The 6,000-nt window shown below is 48.9% G+C and overlaps 1 pseudogene; it reads right to left on the bottom strand.

Moving 5' to 3' along the window:
• Positions 1 to 370: 370 nt before the first annotated feature.
• On the bottom strand, positions 371 to 1,162 carry LOC118625065 (annotated as a pseudogene).
• Between the last annotated feature and the right edge of the window lie 4,838 nt (positions 1,163 to 6,000).

Below are 6,000 nucleotides of genomic sequence, written 5' to 3'. Positions count from 1 at the left end.
ATATTTTATACAGGTTGCTATTGTTAAAGGAGTCTTTAAAGAATATTTTCTAGCCCTGGCCAATGTGGCTCAGTTGGTTGGGCGTTGTCCCCGGCACCGAAAAATTGCCAGTTTGATTTCCGGTCAGGGCACATGCCCGGGTCTCTGGCTCAATCCCCGGTAGGGAGTGTGCAGGAGGCAGCCGATGGGTGTTTTGCTTTCACATCAATGTTTTTCTCTCTCTCCCTGCCTCTGTCTCTAAATACCAATTTAAAAAATACTTTAAAATTTATTTTTGTCCACAGAAAGTGGTTTATTGCCTTTATAACAAAATAACATGCTCTCAGAACTTTGTTTAATGAAGAAAATACTATTATAACTTTTCTAAACACTATTTTGTCAACTGATGAAGTAGATACTTCAATCTATAAAACTCTCCAGAGGCAAGGGCCTGAGCTGGGAGCACCGCCCACAGGTGTGGACCCCGCCCTCCCACTCCAAGCACCATCTGCTTAGGAGGGGCCTGCGCCTGCGCCGTGCACTGCGTGTCGGGTCTGACTCCCAAGCCCTGCAGTCCGTGGCGCTCCTTCTTCTCCAGCACCCACTGACGCGGTTCCTCACCACCCACTCCTCGCAGTCCTGTAGGGCCTCCTCTTTTGCGTGAATGTGGATTCCCTGGCCTCCTCTTCATCCTTAATTTCGTTCAGCCCCTTTGGCAGAAATGTTGATGGTCCAGAAAACAAAGAGAGAGAACTGCTTTGTTTTGGCACGACTGGGGTATTCCACCACCACCCCACCAGTAAAGCCGACCTTGGTGGCCTGGGCTGTAATCAGCTCCAACTGCTTCGAGTTTGCAGGGGATGCCCCGGCCCAGATCCCCCAGCGGAACGTCTCGTTGTGCTTCTCGGTCCAAGGCTGCATGCAGCATGGCAGGGCTGATGTCGATGCCCACCCAATAGTGCCCCTCATCAGAGAGATCATCTCCTCAGCCCAGTACTGCAGCCAATATCCAACAGATAACAGGGCTTATCCTCAGGCAGACAAGGGAGCTCCAACGCTCGCCTGCTATCTTGGTCTGGACAGCAGTCATGCTAGAATTGCAAATGGATTTCCAGGCTTCATTCTTGTCGTAAAACAGCTCTGGGGGTCCACTGTGCTCTGGTCTGCATCTGCGACACGCCATACCCTCACCTCAGCTGCACGACTCTACAAAACGTTTTTAAGAAATATTTCTAATTTCTGATACATGGAAAGGTCCTTGAGCCCTGGCTGGTGGTGTGGCTTAGTTGGTTGAATGTTGTCCCATATACCAAGAGGTCCCCGCGTTCAATAAATGATCAATGTTTTGCTCTCATATGAATGTTTCTCTCTCTCCCTTCCTCTCTCTCTAAAATCAATAAAAATATATTTCGTGGTGTTTTTTAAAGGCCCTTGATTTTTGTTTACCTCGTATCTGCCCACACTAAGTTTCTTATTGTTTTGATATTCTATTAAACCGATTTTATTTTTTAGGTGGGTAATCATTATCTGGAAATCATCATGGTAACATTGAAAGAAAAACATTGATGGGCTGCTTCCCACAAGCCCCCTACTAGGGATCGAGCCTGCAACACAGGCATGTGCCCTGACCAGGCAGGAGTAGAACCGGGACCTCTCAGTCCACGGGAGGATGCTCAGTCCACTGACCCACACCGGCCAGGCCACCATGGTTTGCTTTTATTTTCAAGTTTGTACACTGACTTCCTTGTTCTTACTTAATCTCATCATCTGAACATCTAGAGCTTTTGAGCAGTTACCATGATGGTGGGCATTTCTCTTTTGTTGTTCATTTAATGGGGTGGCCTCTGTTTTTACTTGATGAAATGCACTGTTTGCTGCTGGTTTCCAGTAAATCCTTTAAGGAATCGCCCTCCTGTTTGGGGCGTTCTGGGCATTCTGGTCAGTAATGGATGTTCGATTATATCCAGTGTTTTTTCAGCATTGGCCTAGGTCAGTGGCTCTGAATCCTGGCTTCACATTAGAATCACCTCAAATCTTTTTTTTAATCCTCACCGAGGACATTTTTGCATTTTATCTTCAGTTAGAGCGGGAGGGAGAGAGGGAAGAAGAGAGAGAGAAACATCGATGTGAGAGAGACACACGGCCCCAATCGGGGCCAGGGACAAACTGCAACCAAGGTACGTGCCCTTAGCGGGAACCGAACCCAGGACTCTCCGGACCGCAGGCCAATGCTCTAACCGCTGGGCCAAACCAGCCAGGGCCATCAGCATTTTTTAAAGCTCTCCTGGTAGCCCAACCAGTGTGGCTCAGTGGTTGAGCATTGACCCATGCACCAAGAGGTCACCAGCTTGATTCCTGGTCAGGGCACATGCCCAGGTTGTGGGCCTGATCCCCAGTGGGGGACGTGCAACAAGTGGCCAGTTGATGTTCTCTCTCATTGATGTTTCCATCTTCTCTCTCTCCCTTCCTCTCTCTTTAAAATCAATTAAAACAATTTTTTAAATACTAATAATTAAACTCTCCTGGTAACTATACCATCTCCCCAGGGCTAAGAACTGAGCTAGAGCTTTGCTTCTGAACCTTTACTGTGCATAATGGTGCTTGTCGGCAGAGCATACACAAGGTCCCATCCCAGCCCTACAGTCAGCACCTGCGTTTTCATGGGAGCTTCGCCCAGGTGATTCCTCCACGCATTCCAGTTTGAGAAGCGCTGAAGATAATTACGTACAACTTTTTTTACTTGTATCCTATGAATGTGACAATTTACAAGACTAAATTTCCCAAATTGTTAAACTACTCGCACTCCTATCAGAAAACTGTGGCTTAATACACAGATGAGTCCAATTTGCTAATATTTTATTTAGGACTTTTTTTTATCAATATTCAGAAGTAAGAAAGATTGATCAACATAAATTTTTCATGCTGATTTGTCAGGTTTTGGTATCAGGAGTTGCCTCAGGAATTTATTTCTCTGTATTCATTCCTAATTAGGACTTTGCTTTGTAAAACTGGCCAGAAGGTTTCATAGTCTGTTGATCTTTTTAAGGAATGATCTTTTTTCGCCCCCTTTTCATAATATGTTGATTTCCTATATATTCTAAAGTCTATTTTGGGGGGGGGACTAATTCATTGGAACTGTCTCGTTTTTAAACATTTCACACTGCTTTGGTTATATGAAGCATTTTAGCATCTCTCACCAATGGATTTTGGTAAATTCACTGAACATTCGAAAACTCCCCTTTTCTCTAACTTCCTCACTCCCCCCAGGCGCCGGTAGCACTTCAGGAGATAATGACATCACTTTGGAAAGGTTTCCTCTGTGCCGCTCAGCGCTGGCAGCTGCTTGCTGTGCAGGTCCCTGGGCCTCCCCTCTGTCAGGCCTGAAGCACATTTGCCCTAATAAATGTCTTTACCACATGCTGAGAAATCCTGACAAGGAGCCTGGGTCCTGGGAGCAGCCTGGCCAAGAACACTCCGTTCCATCTTCCGTCTTAACAATGAAACGCTGACTGCCTGCTAAAAGATGCATAATTTATTCTAAATATAAGAATAGGATGATTGTTTAAAAAGAGCTCCAGCTGGTTAAATTTAGGTTCCTGCAATAAAACTCTGTTCCCACACATTCTCTGGCTTTGGGCCCCGGAGGGCTGCAGGTTCTCCCGCCTGAACGGCAGCCTGCAGTCTTGCGTGTCTGGTTTTTTCCGGTGGTTTGATGTTCTGAGTCAGGGCGTCAGGAACTGCACTGACCTCAAGAGCACTTCCTCTGTTACTTGAGTGACCCACTTCTAGACCACTCTTGCCAGGTATAAAGTCTTACTCGGTAAAATACTTTCAGAGAACCATTGGGCAGAAAACCAGGTGGCTACTTTCCGTTGGCATGACCAGGCAGGTCCTCCCTGCCCCTGTCCTTTGAGTGTATTCACTTCTTGATGTCCCCTTCCAGGGACAGAAGGCCTTCGAGAGCCCTCAGCGGCTGCTGGTCGAGGCAAGGCAGGGCTTCTCCAGGCCTCCTCCAGCGAGCTCTCAGGTTCCGTTCCGGCCTGGCATCCAGGTTGGTCTTGTCACAGCCCCAAGGCAGCCTCTTTCCTTTGTCTTGGTCGCTCCTTCGAGGGCTTTTCCCGTCTGCTTCCAACATGCTCTCCTCTGTACCAAGTGTCACACAGCAGGTGCACCAGGGAGAGTGCTCAGGGGAGGCCCAGGGGTGGTGCAGGACAGCCAGGACTCCACGTCAGAGGGACCTGGGTGACAACAGACAGGGCTGCACCAGACACTTCTTCTAGCCCAGAGGGGTGGAGGGGGCACCAGAGTGAGGGAGAGGACGTGAGAGGAAAGAAGCATCTGAGCTCTCTGTCCACTCAGACACGTGTTCGGAGAAAGGAGGGGTGGATGGGACTGGGTTGGTTGTCTTCGTGAAGTTGGGGACAACCAGGTGGAGCAGAGGAGTTAGGGGTAGGAATGCACTAGGTTTCAGCTCTGCTGGAATGAAGGGTTAGTAAAGGGAAGAAGAGGGAGCTGAGGTTGAAGAACTGGGGTGAGAAGAGCCCTGGCTGCAGGAACCGGGTGAGTTAGGCAGTGGATTTGGGCAGCAGCCTGCCGGGCATCTGGAACCACGCACCCTGCTGTTCACACTGAGCTCTTCCTGTGAGCTCGAGAACATCGATTTGGCAGGCTCATCCTGAGTCACGCTGGGTAACAAACTTCGGCAGCTCCGAGCAGCAGCAGGTCACAGTCCGGAGCTGTGGGTGGGCTGGGGCAGCCCTCCATCAGGCTCTGGGCAGCACTTAGTCTCCCCCAGGTGTCTCTCATTCTGGGGCCAGTGGCCACCTGGGCTATGTTCTGCACATGGTAAGTAGCAGAAAGTGCAAGAAGGGTCGGTGGCAACACAGATACTCTTTGGCAGATTTGTCACTTCTGCTCAGATTCCAATGATCAGATCAAATCACAGGGCCGAGCCCAACGTGCATAGAGCAGAGAATTACACTCTTCCTACTCTAGTGGGAGGCAACTCAGCACCTTGCAGCCAAAGGCATGGATGTGAGGTTGGAAACAATGATTTGGTTATCTACTAACCAACAGCGTTAGCTCTTGGCTCACAGGTGGCCATGTGGTATGATAAAAGGAGTGCTGAAGAAGGTCTGGAGTCGTTGGTTCAAACTCCACCTCTGCAAGTCCATGGGTCTGGAAGACCTGCAATTTCCTGACAGGTCTAGTGATTCCTAGCCCGGATTATGTGACAGGTGGAAGGTTTTTAGGGAGAGTGCAGATGAACAAGAAACAGAATACAAACACAAGTTTTGTGACCTTTTCATTATTCTGCAACCTTGCATCTGGGTCCCAATTCATGGGTCAGGAGCTACCTGAGCACCACAGTGGTCTTCATACTTTTTAACCCATCAGAACTGTGGGAGTGAACAACTCCGACTAGAATTCAACGAATGCATTTCAGTTCAAGGTCTTTGATTGGAAGCAAGACAGACTGTGACCCTGGCCAGCTGGAAGCATACAGGACAGCTCTGGAGTAGCTCAGATGGCTGACAAGAAGGCAGGAGAAACCAGCTCAGAAACAGCAGGGACTACGGTGGCACGGCACCTGCAGTGAGCCAACTTGACCCTTTTCTCCTCTGTCCTGGGTCTCTCTGCTTCTCCTCCTATCTCAGAGTTCCAGCAGAGTCTGATGGATGGAGCATAGGCCCCTAGAACTCGTGGGCAATTCTGAGTTCTATGATGAGTTCTGAAGACCCCTTTGGCTTCTTCAGCAATGAGTTTGGGTACTTCCTAACCTACTGCTCCCCGAAGACTGCACTCAATGGGATAGGGGCAAGTCCCCCTAAAGATATCAAGGGCTGTTTTAAAAAAAGGGCAATGAATATCTGATGACCATAAGGCAAGTGTCCATGACAGATGAGTGGACGATCACTACACTGTTGCAGTGGTGGAGGACAGCTATGAAATCACTCTGAGCCATGCTGTTTTGGAAGGGACTGAGACCCATGGAGAGATGCCGAGTCCCAGACCAGGCAG

Source organism: Molossus molossus, unplaced genomic scaffold, assembly GCF_014108415.1.
Source record: "Molossus molossus isolate mMolMol1 unplaced genomic scaffold, mMolMol1.p scaffold_m16_p_11, whole genome shotgun sequence".
NCBI classification, from domain to species: Eukaryota; Metazoa; Chordata; class Mammalia; order Chiroptera; family Molossidae; genus Molossus; species Molossus molossus.
This window is presented reverse-complemented; position numbering and strand designations above follow the sequence as displayed.